Raw genomic sequence first — 18,577 nt, forward strand, 5'->3', positions numbered from 1 at the left:
TTTCTTTCTTTCTTTCTCTCTCTCTCTTTCTTTCTCTCTCTCTCTCTATTTAGTTATTGTGTGTGTGTGTGTGTGTGTGTGTGTGTGTGTGTATCACCTTCCCTATCATGTTTCAAGCTCCTTCAGGGACTCTTGCTTTTTATCCTTGTATCCTCAGTGCTAACCATAGTCTATTTTTCATTCATATTCATGACATCTACAACAAATTACAAACACCTGAAGTAGGAGGTTGTTGCAGCGGTCTAAGTGAGAGATGATAAAGGCCTGAACTAGTGAGTGAAGAAAAAAGGGAAGATGCAAAAGACTGAACATGATTTCCCAATAAACTTCTGTCTCAAAGAGGTTTTCTGAAAATTTCATTCTTAAATAGTGATTCTAGGGGAAATTTTTTTATGTCTAAATATCTTTTGTTGTGGCAGTATAAACAACTCATTTAGACTTTCACCGTTGATTTGCAACGATTTCGTTTTCAGACAATGGCTGGTAGTACAATGGATAAATCATTGCTGGGCCTGGAGTTAGAAAGACCTAAATTCAAATGCAACCTCAGACATTGACTATTTGTGTGACCCTAGGCAAATAATTTACTTGTCTCAGTTTTCTCAACTGTTAAATGGGAATAATAATAGCACCTGGCTAATAGTGGTTCTAGGGAAGCACATTTTGGGTGTCAATATCTCTTGTTATCACAGGGATCCTAAACTTCTTGTGGATATGAAATATTATGCTTTAATATGTGTGTATAAATATGTACATGCATATATGTATGTATGTGTGTATATATACATATATACACATATATACATACACATTCATATACAAATGTCCTGCAGGCATATGGGTATTTTAACACTTAGAAATTGCCACTGTTGCTTAAATTCAAGCACTATTGGAGTGGCTAGGTGGGGGATACCATCCAAGAAGAGCAAAATGAAAATAGAATAAAATGGGGAGATACCATAGGCTCCAATCTCTTTTGAGCTGTAATGGCTCCTATGGGTCTGTTATAGCTACAATAATAAATATAACTACTGTGCATAAGCATTAACCTCTGAAAACATATCCCAAGGATGTGTAGACCACATGGATTTTGTAAACATTAGTGGCAGCTGTACCAATATAGATACATACAATGAAATGACTCCAAAGTAGCTATAAAGCTCTATCATGGCAAAGCCTGGTGAACTCCAATGCATTTACATGATCACAGAGATAAATGAATTGACTTTAAATGTATCATTAGATGTAAGTTCCATGATTTGTCATAATTGACACTGCCTTTCAGTGTCATTCAGAGTAAAAGGCAGTGCAGTTTAGGGCATGATGGATGGAGGGGCTTAGACATTCACACAGATGCCTAGCCTTTGTGCCAGTCTGGGAAAGAAAGAAAGAAGGAAGGAAGGAAAGAAAGAAAGAAAGAAAGAAAGAAAGAAAGAAAGAAAGAAAGAAAGAAAGAAAGAAAGAAAGAAAGAATGAAAGAAAGAAAGAAAGAAAGAAAGAAAGAAAGGAAGAAAGAAAGAAAGAAGGAAGGAAGGAAAGAAGGAAGGAAGGAAAGAAAGAAAGAAAGGAAAGAAGGAAAGAAAGAAAGAAAAAAGAAAGAAAGAAAGAAAGAAAGAAAGAAAGAACAAAAGAAAGAAAGAAAGGAGGGAAGAAAGGAGGGAAGGAAAGAAGAAAAAAGGAAAGAAGGAAGTGAAAAATTCTATGGAAAATTGCATGTATATTTTAAAAATATTTATGCTCAAAAGAGCAAACTTGGGACCACATTATTATTTGAATACCAACTGTAGTCCTGGGTGGATTTATATAGCACTATTTAGTGGATAGATTACAGGAAAATACAACATAAGTAGTCTTCAAATGATAGCTAAGTGCAAGTCATATACTAGAACTGGTGACACAAAGATAAAGTCAAAAGGAGACCCTGCCCACAAAGAACTTACATTTTATCTCTTGAAGACATAAAGAACATCGAGCACTAACTACTAAGGACTTTGGGAGAAGATTTCCATAGGGGAGAGAAGGTGAACTGGGTCTTGAAGGAAGGTTGATATGTTAAGAGGTAGAGGGCAGGAGGGAGCACATTTCGAGCATTGAGGCCAATAGTTTGTGCAAATGGACAGAAACAGACAATGGGATGTCAAGTTTGGGAATGATTAAATATGCTAGTTTGGGTGGAACAAAAAGTGCATGAAGACAATATGAAAAAAGAAAAGAAGGGAGAGAAGGAGAAGGAAAAGGAGAAGAAAAAGAAGAAGAAGAAGAAGAAGAAGAAGAAGAAGAAGAAGAAGAAGAAGAAGAAGTCTTAAGAAGAAGAAGAGAAGGAGGAGGAGGAGGATTGAAAAGATAGAAAGAAGCCAGATTGTAAAGTGATTAAAATGCCAAACCGAAGACTCTGTACTTTAACTCATACTCCATGGAAGCCATGGAAGGTTCCTTCTTTTTGTGTCACCTATATTTACCAATGTGTTTCCCTTATAATATCCCTTATAACAAAGAACCATCCCTTATAACAAAGAATAAACAACGTGTACATGTGTGAGAGAGTGGGGGTAGATAGCTTAACAAAACTAGGCAATATATCAAAAAAGTCTGATGCTATATCCAGCACTGTTCCACACTTAGTTCACACTGTCCCCTTTTATATATTTCCTCATTGGGACCAATGAAGGCCATCATAGTCTCATAGAATTCAGTTTTTATTTTTGGTTGTTCTTTCCATTTATGGTTCTCCCTCCCCTCTGCCCCCGAAAATAGTATGTATGATTTCCTTGTTCTATTTCTTTCAGTTTTCATTAGTTCATGTTTCCCATGCTTTTATGCATTCATAATATCCACAGTAATATTACATTACCTACATGTAATACAATTGACTCAGCTTTTCCCCATTGAGGAGTGTTTCCTTTGTTTCTAGGCAGCTAAATGGCACAGTGAATAGAGCTTTGCTAGGCCTGGAGTCAGGAAGATCTGAGCTTAAATCCAGCCTCAAAATGAGATAATATTTGTAAAATGTTTACCAAAAAGCCTAATACATAATAGATGCTTAATAAAGATTTTCATTAATCCCTCCCTCCCTTCCTCTTTCCTTCCCTTCATTCCTTCCTTGTTTCCTTCATGCTTCCCTTCCTTCTTTCTTCCTCCCTTTCTTCCACATCCTAGCTGCTAGTGTCATCTTCTAGAATTGTAGTTGTTAAACTTTTAAGCCATGGGCTTATCCCAATCATGTTATAGAAGAATTAAAATTTTAAATGCATCACAAAACTTTTAGGACATAAGGATATGTGTGTAGCACAAATATTCTATCATAGTGGCTTGCCAGGTGTCTTTAAGCTGAAGTCACAGGGGCTGGGATCTTTCACTATTGCCTGCCATTTACCTACCCTCAAGGATTGACCTGAATTAATTTCACTGGGGTTATCCATGGATCCCTTTAGTGGTCTGAGGAATCCTGTGACATTTTCTCTGTTTCCCATGCCTGGAATTCTCTCCCTCCTCATCTTTGCTTCCTGGATTCCCTGACCTCCCTGAAATCCCAGGAAAATCTCATCTTCTAAAGGAAGCCTTTCCCTATCCCTCTTAATTTTAGTGCCTTTTCTTTTACTTATGTCTTATTTATCCTGCATATAGCTTGTTTGTACACAATTGGTTGCTTATTATCTTCTCCATTAGATTGTGAGCTCCTTGAGGGCCGGGACTATCTTTTGCCTCTTTTTGTATCCCCTTAGCAGTGTCTTGAGGACATAGTTGGTATTGAATATTTGACTGACTTCTCAGAATGATATTTGAAAATGCATAAAATATATTACATAGGATATAGGATATATTACATAGGATATAGGATATATTACATAGGATATAGGATATATTACATAGGATACATAGGAAAAAAACCTAATTATATTTAAACACAATTATAATTTTTTTTTAATATTTTAAAGCTAAGAGGTATGAGACTCCAAGGAAAAAACACCTATCCTAAGGTTACCTTTTATCAATTCTGCAATTTGTTTGCTTTGACTTATAATATGTTGTCTTCCATTAGAATGCAAGGCTCTTGAAGTCAGTTTTTTTAACTATTTTTTTTAATTTTCCTAGGGCTTAGCACATAATCTATGTCATATAATTTTAATAATTGATTACTCTTGCATCCTTCTTCCTTTCAATTCCCATACATATTGTTTCTATTTGCATAGAATTCTATTTAAAAAAAAACAAACAACTTTTTCCTTCTTAATCTATCACCATTTTTCCTCATGTGGTTGCATGCTTCCTAATACCAGGGTCCATGCCACTTTTTTTTCCTTCTCCACAGTGGTCCGTATAATTCCTCTGAACAATGGAAGCTCAAAAAATAAAATAACTGACTAGAGAGCAGTGTTTCATCTACTCTGTGAACACAACCCTTCAGGACATTCGCTTCCTCCATTGGATATGCAAACTTCCATTAAAATGTAATACAGCATCATTTACAAGAGGGCCTCCAAGTAAATTACCAGTGCTCTATCTAGATAGGTAGCTGAAATCCCACCTTAGACATTTAGGACCTATGTGACCACAGACCAGTAACTTAAACCCCTGGAGTCTCAATCTAACACCAAGTTCACCTAGTCATTCTTGCTGTATTCTCTGTCTCTATCTCTGTCTGTCTCTCTGTGTCTCTGTCTCTCTCTGTCTCTCTGTCTTGTCTGTCTCTGTCTCTCTCTCTCCTAGATTGGGCATTTGTGTGGTATGCATGCTAGTAGGAGGCATAAGTATTCATTACAAGGTAACTACACCACCATGGGCTTATCCCAATCATGTTACAGAAGAATTAAAATTTTAAATGCATCACAAAACTTTTAGGACATAAGGATATGTGTGTAGCACAAATACTCTATCATAGTGGCTTGCCAGGTGTCTTTAAGCTGAAGTTACAGGGGCTGGGATCTTTCACTATTGCCTGCCATTTACCTACCCTCAAGGATTGACCTGAATTAATTTCACTGGGGTTACCCATCTCCTCAACAGGAGAACTAGACTCTCAGTGCTTCAAGTCCACTCATACCTCAGCTTCTGAGGAGATTATTTTCTTTTTGACCCTAATTTAAGAGATCCTCATGGTGGGGGTGGGGAATATTTGGGGAGTAAAAAAAAGTATGCAGAGGGCAAATATGAATCAGATGTGAAAAAAGGGAAAACTGAGGAAAGAAGAAACAGAATAATTACGATAATACAATTACTAGTATTTAAGCCTCATTGAAATATTTGCAACAGGGCTATTCATTATCATTTCTCATTTAACTTTCATGGAGTACACACCCGTCAACATCAAGTACTCTCTTTTTTTTTCCCCCAGTGGTCTATCTGTCTGTCTTTCTTCCTATCTCTGTCTGTCTGTCTGGGTCACTCATGCCCTCCTAGCTGATCTGCTTCTGTCTCTGTTTCTGCCACAACAGTATCATGTACCCCAATTCTCAGGATCCTGGGAAAGGGAAGATATAATTTTCCATGAAAACTTTCACAAGCCCTACACCAAAGAAGAGAAGATACAAATAAGAGACGTCTCAGTTTAAGGCACAGATATACCTAGGAGACCATGAACTCATAGCTTGAAGCTATGAAGGACACCCTTCTATTAGACTTCTGAAATTCTAGCATCAGTCTTTACACTTCAAGGCTAGCAAGAAAAAAAAGACCACAGGGGTAGAGACTGCTCTTTCAATATATCTACAGAGTTCTGACACAGCAGCCTATTAGATGAATCCTCATGGCCCATAGGAAACACTCAGAGGATATATATGCTTGCTATGAAGGGTTAGAGGAGGAGGGGAGGAAGGTCCCTCCATCACATACCCCAAGGGTGTGCTACACTCACAATAGTGGGAAAGCAGCAGTACCAAAGGAACCTAACCAGAAATTCAGCCATTAGAGAAAGAATATGGCTTACATACTTAGTAAGTGTTCAGTAAATGTTGCACCAAGAGATGAATTGGTGGAGCTGTAGATAACACCTTTGCCTGCAAAAAGTAATATGAGCTACCTGTTATTTGATAAGCCACAATTCAGAAAGTAATATATTTCATGACTTTTCTGTCATATATGTACATGCAAATAGCAATAGCATAAAAATGGCATTTTGAAAAAAAAATGAAAGCTAAACAATATAATGTTTGGCCTCTTTTCTCCCCTCAATGAGAGGAGAGGGGGGGAGGGGGAGAGGAAGGGAGGAAGGGAGGGAGGGGGAGAGAGAGTGAGAGAGAGAGAGAGAGAGAGAGAGAGAGAGAGAGAGAGAGAGAGAGAATGATCAAGGAAGTGTCAAGAATTAAGAAGTATTTTGAGGTTGGCTATTATACCATTAAAAGACCTTGGACCTCTACAGCAGCTTCTGTTTTCTTTTATCACTCACGTTCCCCATCTTTCAGACTTTCCAATATATCCAGAGAAGCTACCACAAAGAGCTCACAGCTAAGGGAGTTCCTATTCCTATTATCTAGGAAAGGTAAAGAAAATAGGAATTCCCAATTCTACTGTGATAGGGAAGGGTATACTTAGTGTACCAAAATGGAACATTAAATGTATGATTTCATAGAAACATGTTTTTAGGTCTATTCACATAGTAGTATACTACTTTCAGGTCCATTTTGTTTGTTGATTTTTTCCCCATTGATTTTTTTCCTATTCATTTTGGAGAGGGCCCCAGGGCAACCAACCATTCCCCTCCCAGCACTGCTTCTGATTCTCTAGATTTCAAATTCAGCACCAGAACCCTACCTTGATTTAGGTCCCCCTCTTTTTTAGCTTCCTTTTGTGGTTTGTCTTCTGCCATTAGAATGCAGTATTTTTGAGGGCAGGGACTAGATTTTTTTTCCTTGTATTTGTATCCCATCACTTAGCTCACAGTTCCTGGTCTATAGTAAATGTTTAATAAATGCTTGTTGGCTTGCTTTTACTCTTTTGGTGGTTTGGGCTAGAAAACTAAACAGATTACTGAGTATTGTTTCCAAGGGAAAGTGTTTTCCAAGTTTCAAATAACTGATTTGTAAGTGAACTGTTGAAATATCACTAGTCTGTAAGCTGTAGACTGCTTGAGTAAAGAATTGTTATTATTTACAGATGCATTCACTATGGAGATTCAAGATTGAACTTGAATACTTGTGATTTCAAGTTTTATAATTTTTTTATGCCAGAGCATAAAAATCAATGTACTATTATTTTTCCAACTAAATGATACCAATTTCTCAGGATACCAGTACTCAGGAAATTCAAGTTACATACCCTGATTTATAAAGGCAATGGATAATCTCTCTCTCTCTCTCTCTCTCTCACACACACACACACACACACCACTTAATAAAATCCACTGGCTTTCTGTTGCCTCCAGGGACAAATACAAAATGCTCTGTTTGGTATTCAAAGTTCTTCTTAGCCTAGCCCCCTCCTACCTTTCTACTCTTCTTACACTTTACTCTCCATTTGTAATATTCAGTCCAGTGACACTGTACTCTTGGCTGTTCCTTAAATAAGACACTCCATCACTCAGCTCTGGGCACTTTCTCTGGCTGTCCCCTATGCCTAGAATGTTCTCCCTCTTCCACTCCAACTATTGACTTCTCTGACTTCCTTTAAGTTCTAACTAAAACTCCACTTTCTACAGGAGGCCTTCTCCAACCCTCCTTAATTCTCATGCTTTCCCTCTGTTAATTATTTCCTATTTATCCTGTATATAACTTGCTTTGTATATTTTTGTTTGTACGTTGTCTCCCCCATTAGACCGTAAATTCCTTGAGGGCAGGGACTGTCTTTTGCTTCTTTGTAATCTTAGCACTTAGCACAGTGTCAGGAACATAGTAGACACTTAATAAATGTTTATTGATTGATTGATATAAAGAAGAACTACCTCGAACCTATTCGGGTAGGTTATGATGTTCATGTAAATAAAAGTCCCCTGTTAACAGAAGGACAAGCCCCTCTATGAGATATGGCTCCTGAGGACACACAATGACAAAGGACATCAGTTTTGAATATAGACTCTGCCTGGTAGCATTAAAATACCTAACATTCTGGATTACTCCAATATCTGTTGGTGTTCAGGTAGCCCATTTTAATCATCCAGGTTCAAATTATATTTCATATGAAATAAAAATAAGACATAGGGAAACAAACGCATCACTATGGAGCACTGGATTTGGAGAGAGGCAACTTGTGACCAAGTCATGTCTCTATCACTCACTACCCATGTGATCTCAGGTAAGAGACAATCTGTCTGATCCTCCTTTAGCCACCTGTAAAATAAAGGGATTTGTACTATATGCCTTCTAATCTAAGATCCTTTTAAGCCCTGAATCTATGATTCAAATAGGTATAGAATATTAAATCACACATTCTGCTCTGATAGCTAAGACCTCATTTATTATTACAGTTGAAAATATATTGAAAATTATCTATATCCTATGGATGTAGGGTTCTTCACAACTTAAATAATGGAAATAAAATACCTGCTTAAACAACCCTACCACCACCACTACCACACACATACTCCTTGAGGAGGAGATGTTGGTGGGTTAGACATCAGGGCCCATATCATCTGTGTCGAAGTTTCTTCTGCAGATGTAGATACAAGAGTTCTTAACCTGATTCTGTAAACTTTAAAAAAAATTGCTAAGTGTATTTCAATATAATTAGTTTCCTTTGTGATAACATCTATTTTATTTTATGCATTTAAAAATTGTTCTGAGAAAGGGTCCACAGGCTTGACCAGACAGTGAAAAGGTCCATGACACACACAAAAAAATCAAGGAACCCTACTAGGAAGTTGCTTGGGAGCACTCAGACATGAAAAGACTTATCCATGGTTACCAGATAGAATGGGTCAAGACTTGACCAGGTCAGCTAGACTCTAAAATCAACCCCTCTATCCAAAATGCCATGCTGGCTCTCCAGTAGAGACGTAGTACTTCCAATCCTTAAATCTATGTTTATTATCTGAAATGAAGTCGCAACACATTTCAAATTACAAAACAAAAATTATTTGGTTCATGCCAGACTCGTTTCTCCATGAAGCAACTTTATATCAAGAGAAATTAGGGCTAGACCCAGTATTCTTTATTGCCTTAGGAGGATGTCATTCAAATTTGGCTTTCATTTCTTTTGTAGACAACATCTTGCCTGTTTTCTTGTAGTAGTAAACCTTAAGGCCATATCTATAACAGTGAATCACAAACTTTTTGGAGCTATGACATCCTCTTTCTGTTTGTTACATTTCATAGGCCCTCTGCTCCTAAAAATGCTGCTTGGCACATGCGATCACTATATATATGACTCATGCCTATACCTACACATTTGTAAATAAACAATTTGACAAATTATTTTATTCATAAACACATAGAACATTAGAGCTAGGAGGAATATTGGAGGGAGTTGGATGCAAGATCATATAAGTGTAATCTCTTCAGTTTACACATTTTTTTCCCTAACAGGGACTTGCATCAGCCCCTATACAATCTGCAGAAAACAGGAGCAAATCATTACCTGAGTAACTTTCTTTAGGGGAAAGAAAGAGAGGGAATAAATATACACACATATAAATATATATATGTATATATACATATATATGTATAAATATATATGTATATATACATATATATGTGTATATATATATACACACACACATACACACACACACACATATATATATATATATATATATGGTACAGAGAGAGAGAGAGAGAGAATTTACACTGTATGAGCACTAAGTGCTTATTACAAATATGATCTCATTTGATCCTCACAACAATCCTGCAGGGAAGGTACTATTATTATCCCTAATTTATAGTTGAAAAAACTTTAGCCAAGTATAAGGGGACCCAAAGACTCTCAGTGCTTAGATTTCTAAAATCATATTGTCTTTAGTTTTGCCTCATACATTTTTCTGGTTTTGTGAAAATATCAACGGTGATTTTCACAGAAGAAGAAGAAGGAAAAAAAAACTAGTTTATTGAAGCCAAAAGCCTTATTTGCTGTGAAAATTGCAAATGTTTGCCTGGAGCAAATATGTGAAAATTTGCAATTTGTTGTAGGTGTGGAATTTTGCTATTTTTCACAGTGGAAGAACTGTTCCACATAGTTTGCTTTCTTCCCCCCCTAGATGTGTGAATTTTCAAAGAAAAATCAGAGATTTTCCCATTTAGATGCAAAAGTTTTGCAGGTGAATAGTAACATTCAAACAACAACTTTAAATTCTAACAGGTAAGATGACCCCATCAGATATATTGCAAATAGAATGGCACTACCCATTGAGGCAAAGACAACACGTCCAATGACATACTGAAGTTCCCTCTGGTTCTACAATTCCATATTCAATATAATGCATTATTGCCACAGCTTTAAATGCAATATTCCAAAATGCCAATGAATTCATGATCTTACTGCTGTAGTTATTGTCTCCAGGGATGCATATTGTACAACTCATCCATGTTGACCCATCCTGTGAAACACCTGACCATGTCCTTCCATAAATTTGCCCCAGGATGTTCCCACTTAAGGTATTTCCTTGAGTTATCCTGTATTTTGTGTAAATAGTATTATTTTGGAATATATGAGATGAATTTTTCTAATTCAATTAACAATTCTAATATCAGAACAATACTATTTTATTAGAATTATGATGAAAAAATCAGTAAACTCTTAATCTTTAATAATGGGGACAGAGATACCTTTAGCAATCTCATGAATATGAAATCTGCATGTAGAATTAGAAATTTAGAGCTTAAAAGGATCTCAGATGCCATCAGGTTTAACACTCGTGGTTTTTAGTCAAGGAAGCTAAGGTCTTATGGAGTTTAAGGTCAAACATGTTGATATCTGCTCACCAGATCCCCATTAGAGACTCACCAGATTCCCATTAGAGAAACAATATTCATGTTCTTGGATAATGGAATGAAAACAAAGCCTGAATTGCCTTCTACAGACCCTCTATGGCCACTCTGTGCATGAATAGTTTCAGGAAAAGTTATGAAGTAGATAGTGTGTTTTGGTGTCTACCTATGGTATATAGCACCTTTGCTCTCCCCTTACCCCCAGTCCCAAATCAGTCAGTCAATATGCCTTTATTTTGTGCTAGGTACTGTGATAAGTACTGAGTACATAAAGAAAGACAAATCAGCCATTCATTCTAATTGTCCCATAAGATCTTAAGATTTATCATGGGAATGGAACTGGTATCCAGTTCCATCCTCTGAAGGATCCAGGACTGAAGACTTTGCATATTTGGAGGAGGGGGAGGGAGGAAGAGAGGCAGAGAGAGAGAGGGAGAGGGACAGGGACAGGGAGACAGAGACAGAGAGAGAATACTAGATATCGACCCAAAAGATTTCTGGTATTAAGAGCTTTGTGGTAACCTTAAAGTTAATCTCTATTATGTGCCTCAAGTCCCTCATTTTAAAATGAGGATACCACAGCCTAGAAAGTAAAATTACACCATTCATATGATCATAGATTGAAAGAGGAAAGAGGCCATTTAGTCCAAGCCTCTCATTTTACAGATGAGGACACTGAAGCCCAGGGAAATTAAATCACTAGCCCAAAGTTTTACAAGTAATAAATGGCAGAGTTAGGATTTGAACACAGTAACTATGACCCCCAAATCCATTTCCTTTCCACTGCACCATGATGCTGCTTAACTATTAAATAGCAGTCAGAATTCAAACTCATAATCTCTGACATCAAGTCTACTGCTTTATTCTGACTCTTTATCCTTGCAGTCATAGGCAAGTTTTCTAACCTCCCAAAGCCTCACTTTCCTTATCTGTAAAATGGGCATTATCATATCTGTACTATCTATTCCATAGGGTCATTATAAGCAGAATATAAGATGCTATAGAAAGGTGAGCCATTATTGCTACTGCAATGAGAAAAGGAAGCAGTAGGAGACTAAGGATCTCTAACTCAATCCCCCAGCTCAAATCCAGTGTTCTTTTCAGAATGCCACCCAGACCCCAGTGACTGATGCTATCTTTCTACATTCTCATCAGTTCTTCTCTCTGGGCCTTGGTTTTACTAAGTCCTTCTCACAAGCTCCCCAGGACCTGTCAGAGTGAAAATATTAATTCAATCAAATTGTTGTTGAGTCATTTTTCAGTCATGTCCAACTCTTCATGACCCCATTTGGGGTTTTCTTGGCAAAGATACTGGAGTGGTTTGCCATTTTCTTCTCCAGCTCATTTTACAGATAAAGAAATCGAGACAAACAAGGTTAAGTGACTTGCCCAGGGTCACACAGCTGGTAAGTGTCTAAAGTCAGAATTGAACTCAGGAAGGTGAGTCTTCCTGACTTCAGGCTTGGCACTGTATCCACTGTGCCACCTAGATGCCCAATTCAATCAAATTACTCTGCATTAAAATACTTGAGAGAGAAGAGTAATCTGAGACTGAAGACCTTGCATATTAGACTATATAGAGTTAGATATAGATATAGATATAGAAATATAGATAGATATAGACATAGATAGGCTCATTTAAATAGGAGGCATCTTAATAGGTAACTGGACATTTCAGCAGTGTTTGGGAGAATATTCTCCTCTCCTTCTCCTTTTATGCCTCTTGCCCCAGTGTGGAAAGATAGACAAATGACTCATTATATGACCTTAAGCTGATGAGATCCTCTCATGGGGGTGAAATGATATTGATTTTGCTTTACAGTTCCCCACTTAATTTATTTAATTAAAACATATTTTCTTAGATTATGACTGGCTACCTTATAGTTTGAACAGGTATACATTCACTGCCACCTGAGGTCAACATAGTATATGAATCAAGGCCTGAGTGTAGGAACATAGGCACATGCCATTGTCTTAGATCTCCATCATCTCTTTTTAGCATTCTCTTCAAGATTTTTTTTTAACCAGACTCAGTAGTTTCATAGTTTTTCTTGGTGTCGCATAACCTTTAAAGTGGTTGCCTGGTTTTTCTTCTGCATCTGCATGACCTGGGTAAAATCTCTTTTGGAATGGGCCTAAGGAGGAGAAAACCAATACAATCTGATTCTCAGCATATGCAGAGATGAGAGAAAGGCAAACAAAACAAAACACTTATTTGGAAATATGCTCTCCTTTTAGTTTTTTAAATAGAAGATTGTCTAAAAATTACAATTAAAACAAAGTTAGTTAATATGAGTTTCAACTAGGATTGTTCCCTCCCACTAGAATTCTATACATTATAAAAATTAAGCCATTAGTAAACATCAAATCAATTTAGAAATCAAATATAGCATAAATGGTCCCTTTACCTCAGAAGAATTCTAAATCACAGCTGCAAGATTTATTGCTGGTTTTGTTTTTTTCCCCCCTATGGAGAATGTTTCTTTAGGCTTAATTCCTTAGTGCCTTTCATTTATAGATCAACCTTCCGGTCAAGCTTTCTACCAGCCAATAAGCGCCTAAGGAATATCTCCTTCTATGTCCAGATCTTATTGCTACCTCTTTTCCTTATTCACCCAATTAGCTTTACAATCCATAGCTGTCACTAGCCTAACTACCTTGGAACCCCTAGATAAAAGCTTCTTATCCTAGGCTGCTCTATTCATCAGGAATCTAGCAAAACTATGGTTTGTAGAGCTTCCCATGAAATACCTCCCACTCAACTGATTTGTGGTCCCTAATGAACCATAGGCTGATGGACAATTATTCATCTGGCTCAGACATATGGAACATTTAAAGCTAGGGTACTTGGGATCTCACAAAGCTGCCTATGCGCTTCCAATTTAACTTTAGATAGAAGATTTTGACATAAGTAAGGAATAGAACATTAACCACAATGGCCCAGAAAGAGCAACTTTCCCTTGAATGCTCCAGTAAGCTGGTTGTGCAAACCAAAAATAATAAGGTTTTGCAATTTCCCACATTTACAACAACAATCCTGAGGCACAATTAAAAAGAACCCTTCCTCTGCACCATCACCAGCTTGCCTGTAACTAGGAAATGGCTATACGTTTTCTTAAAGTCCTTTAAGTAACTTTGTGTGCAGAGGTTTGCTGGGTTGTCAGTATTTTGGTTTAAATGAAAACAACAAATAGGCCATAGAAGATGGCATTAGGAACTGAGTAGTTTGGAGAACCGCTTGCTGAGCCCTTCACAACTCAGCTGCCATTTCTGCTTGACAGTGAAACCTAGATATTCCAGTACCCCCTTCAATACCTCTATGCAATTCATTATCAGGTAACTAGGTTATAAGAAATCATCACAAGACAGGAGGGTGTATGTTTAGTAATTGGAAGACATGGTTTGAAAAATGACTGCTTGGGGTTACTTACAGTATTATCTCGTTCAACATTCCCTGCCAGAGTGTGAAGGACAAAGAGAAACAGGGAGGCATGAAAGGAAAACAGAAACACTTCTTAAATATTCAGTCGGCTCACTCCAATGGATCTCCTCCCATTCCGGCAAGCAATTGGCATGAGGAACATTCTGTAGAAACCACAGTTGTAAATATGGGGCACTTTGTCCTGGCTTTCAGAGGTAGCTCAGAGTCAGGTACCCTGCATCCTTCCAAAAAAAAGTTACAGGGGCTAATGAGAATAAGAGAGAAGGAGAAGGAAAGGGAGAGAAAAGAGACTACAGGTAGTGAAGTATTTATTCAGTGTGATTAAATGCTTTCCTCCCCTAACTTCTTCTCTGCCTCTGAGCTTCTGGTGGAAGAGTATACAGCATAAAAGGGTAGTTTATTCATCTTCCCTAAGATTTAGATTGATGTACTGCTGTTTTTTGAGGCAACTTGGCGAGGTCACTGAACTTGTAAATGCAGACTTGTTCCCCATGGAATTTCCTTGCTAAAATACTGCTTTTCATTGATTGATAGGTTGAAAAACATGAAATTTACTTCCCTCAGATCTTCTTCCCCAGAACAATGCCAACAGCCATAAGATGTGTGATTAGGAAACCTCAGAATGGAAGAGAAGGAAAGGAGGGGGGAAGAGGGGAGGGGGCACATGAAGAGGCCTTGGAACTTTTTAGCCAACCTGGTTCAGCTATTTACTCTGACACGCTGCGGGGCTGTAGGCGTCGATTTTAAATAAGAATACAAGTTGGTCCATACATTTCTTACTCCTGGATAACTTAAGGTCTTTTTTAAAGTAAATATACCACAGAGAGACAGTGTAAATTGTTGGGAAGAACACTGCATTGGTATTTGGGAAACCTGAGCTTAATTCCATCTCCTCAGCAAACCCTACCTGTCCTTTAAAACCTAATTTAATAATCAGAAATATCACCTAAATCTAAACACATTTCTGCTCCATTATATCATTGGCCTGATTGGAAGACACCATGTTGCACATTGAGGACAAAAACTTATTCCCAATAATTTCTCAATGCATTTTCCACTATACAAAGTAGCTAAGGTGGATGTTGACTTAAGAAATTCTTTTGGACTTTGAAAGGCAGACTAAAACAAATTCTTTAACATTTGTCCATCTACACTGAGATACTAATACTAATAGCTGACATTTATACCACATTTAATTTGTACTCTAAAATACTTCACATCTACTCTCTCATTTGATTCTCACATAACCTTGTGAGAGAGATTCTATTATTATCCCCATTTTACACTAAGGATACTGAGCCTGAGCTAGATTAAGTGACTTGCCAAAGATCATGAAGCTAATAAGCATGTGAGGAGAATTCTAGCTGAGGCCTTCCTGCCTCCAAGTGGCCCCTGGCCTGCTGCCTCTTACACTAACTACTGTGATCTTAGGCTCCGTGGGGTTAGTTTGACCATCCTACAGAGCATTGAGGCCCTTTGTAATATACCAAAAAATAGTCTTTATGTTTAGTTTCAATTGTCTAGACAAAATGGTGTCTCTGCTTCTGCTCACATTTAAAAATGTGTGCCTCTTTATCACTATGATGTCAGAAGTGATATTCAGTCCTAGTCCTGACACCTACTCATTGTGTTACCTGGGACACTTTGCTTCCCTAGACCTATTTCTTTGTTTTTAAAATAGGGATAAAACACCTATATGTACATGCATTATATATATATATATATATATATATACACACACACACACACACACACACATATATATATATATATATACTCTCTCCTCTCTCAATTCCTCTCTCTCTGTCTCTGTATACACATATATATCATATACACATGTGTATATAAAATTAAATAATATTTCAACAATAATACACGTATATACAGTGTTTTAAGGTTTACCTTTTCCAATAATAGCCCATTAAATTGTGAGGAAAGTTAAACCTTAAAGCACTATAAATGTATGTGTGTATCTAAATTTGTAGCTGTATCTATAGCTATATCTATGCATTTCATAAGGTTATTGTTGGGAAAGCTAAAGCTTTACATATGCATATACATGTGTGTATACAATATATATATAATATACATCTATTATATTTAATTTCATTTATTTAAGATAAACCTTAAAGTGCTGTACATATACATACACATATAGTACATACATATATAAAGCTTTTGTACATTTCCCACTAATAACCCTTTGAAATGCATATTATATGCATATATTTATGTATATATGCATTTCATAGTTCTTGTTTGGGAAGGTAAACCTTAAAGCTCTCTCTTTCTCTTTGTATATATACATACACACACATGCACAAGCACATGCACATGCATGTATCTGTGTCTGTATCTGTGTGTCTTGGTCTAGGTGGCACAGTGGACAGAGTGCTGAGCATGAAGCCAGGAAGATTCATCTTCATGAGTTTGAACACAGCTTCAGATACTTGCTAGCTATGTGACCCCGAACAAGTCACTTAACCATGTGTGCCTCAATTTCTCATCTGTAAAATGAGCTGAACAAGGAAAAGGCAAACTGTTCCAGGATCCTTGCCAAGAAAACTTCAAATGAGGTATCAAAGAGTCAGATATGACTCAAATAACTGAACAATACATATATACATATACTTTCTCAAACAATAATTCTATGAAATATATGTAGACATATAGGGTATTATTTATATAAGGTAGAACTTGAAGCCCTACACATACACACACACACACACACACAGACTCTTTCCCAATAATAACTCTATGAAAAGCATATTTTATGTATGTATGTATGTATTTATGTATGTAAAGTATTGTGATTATTATTGAGTACTGGTCAAATGAGCTTGTGGCTTTATTTATTTGAATATGCACTGTTGTACAATTTCTATAAGAGAATAGCTTTAACAGTGAAATTAAGTTCCTCTATTGAAATATTTGCTATAAGAATTGAATACACCATATAAAAGCTGCCTTTTTCTTAAGTTCCCCAAATGCCAGTTTTTGTGACCCAAACTATGTAACCTCATTAGTCCCATGTCCATTTCCATCTTTAATAATGGTGAATTCAATTTTTGAAAAGCATTTTAGCATTAATCAAGAGTTGAAGGGGCAGCTAGGTGGCACAGTAAATAGAGCACTGGCTCTGGAGTCAGGAGGACCTGTGTTCAAATCTAGCCTCAGACACATAACACTAGCTGTATGACTCTGGGCAAAGCACTTAACCCCAATTGCCTCACCAAAAAAAAAAAAAAAAGAGTTGAGAGCAAGATGTCTGAAAGAATATGTTATAGACTTAGAGATAGAAGGACCTTCAAAACCATTTCTTCCATCCTCTTCATTTGGCAGATGAAGAAACTGAGAGGAGAGAGGTAAAGTCATTTGCCCATTTCCACAGAGATAGAAAGTGGCAAAGTCAAGCCTTGACCCAGGTACTCTGATTTCAAATCTGATATTTTTTCCACTATATCACATTGTCTCTCATCATGAAACAGTGGAAAATATATTCAGTACAGAATCCTAGGACCCAGGTTCCAATCCTGCCTGTGCAACCTATTATCTGTATGGCCTTATAAAAATCATTTAACTTGCCTATTTGTCAGTTTCCTTATCTGTAATATAATTTTAGATTAAATGGCTTCTGAGGTAATTTCCTGATCTAGACAAATGATAAAATAGTAAAAGAAGAACCAAATGAAGTAAAGTAATAAAATTAAAAGCAAATAGGAAAAAAAGGAAAGAATTTGTCAATTTAACTTACCTGCCCCCCTCAATTCAATAACTTCAACAAGAAAGCCATGCACAAAAAATAAAACTAAATAAAATTAAAATGGAACAACCTCCAAAACTTCTAGAGTTACTTTGAAACTCAAAAAAAAAAAAGAAAAAATAACAAAGGAAGAAATAAAGATGGAAATTGGGACAGAAATTAGAGCTTTCAAAGAAGAATTTAAAAAAAAAACAGAATAGATCATTTAGAAGACATGATGGCTAAACTTCCCAAAGCAATGAAAAAGCCGATTTTGAAAAAAGGAAACTAGCAAATTCAGAACTCAAAAAATCTAAAAATGGAAGAAAGACTATCAGAATGAAACCAAAAGATAGCAAAACTGGAAGAGAACCTGAGATCTTCATTGGCTAAATCAATTGATTTTAAAGACGGAATGTGTACAGAATTATTACAGTCCTAGAAAAATACATAGAAGTAAAAAAGCAAACAAACTAAAAAAGAGTATATTTTGGTACTAGAGAAATGTGAATATTTTTGTTTTTTAAAAAAATAGAGAAAACT

The 18,577-nt window shown here is 36.7% G+C and overlaps 1 long non-coding RNA gene across 1 annotated transcript in view; it reads right to left on the reverse strand.

The window, feature by feature from the left end:
• LOC114023179 overlaps positions 1 to 18,101 on the reverse strand; it is a 56,420-nt gene extending 38,319 nt beyond the window's left edge. Inside the window, exon 1 of the long non-coding RNA XR_003566757.1 lies at positions 18,047 to 18,101. This is a non-coding gene — a long non-coding RNA (uncharacterized LOC114023179). The remainder of the gene's footprint in view (positions 1 to 18,046) is intronic.
• Positions 18,102 to 18,577: the final 476 nt, after the last annotated feature.

The sequence above is a fragment of the Vombatus ursinus genome, unplaced genomic scaffold, assembly GCF_900497805.2.
Source record: "Vombatus ursinus unplaced genomic scaffold, bare-nosed wombat genome assembly UNPS02014816.1, whole genome shotgun sequence".
Lineage (NCBI taxonomy): Eukaryota > Metazoa > Chordata > Mammalia > Diprotodontia > Vombatidae > Vombatus > Vombatus ursinus.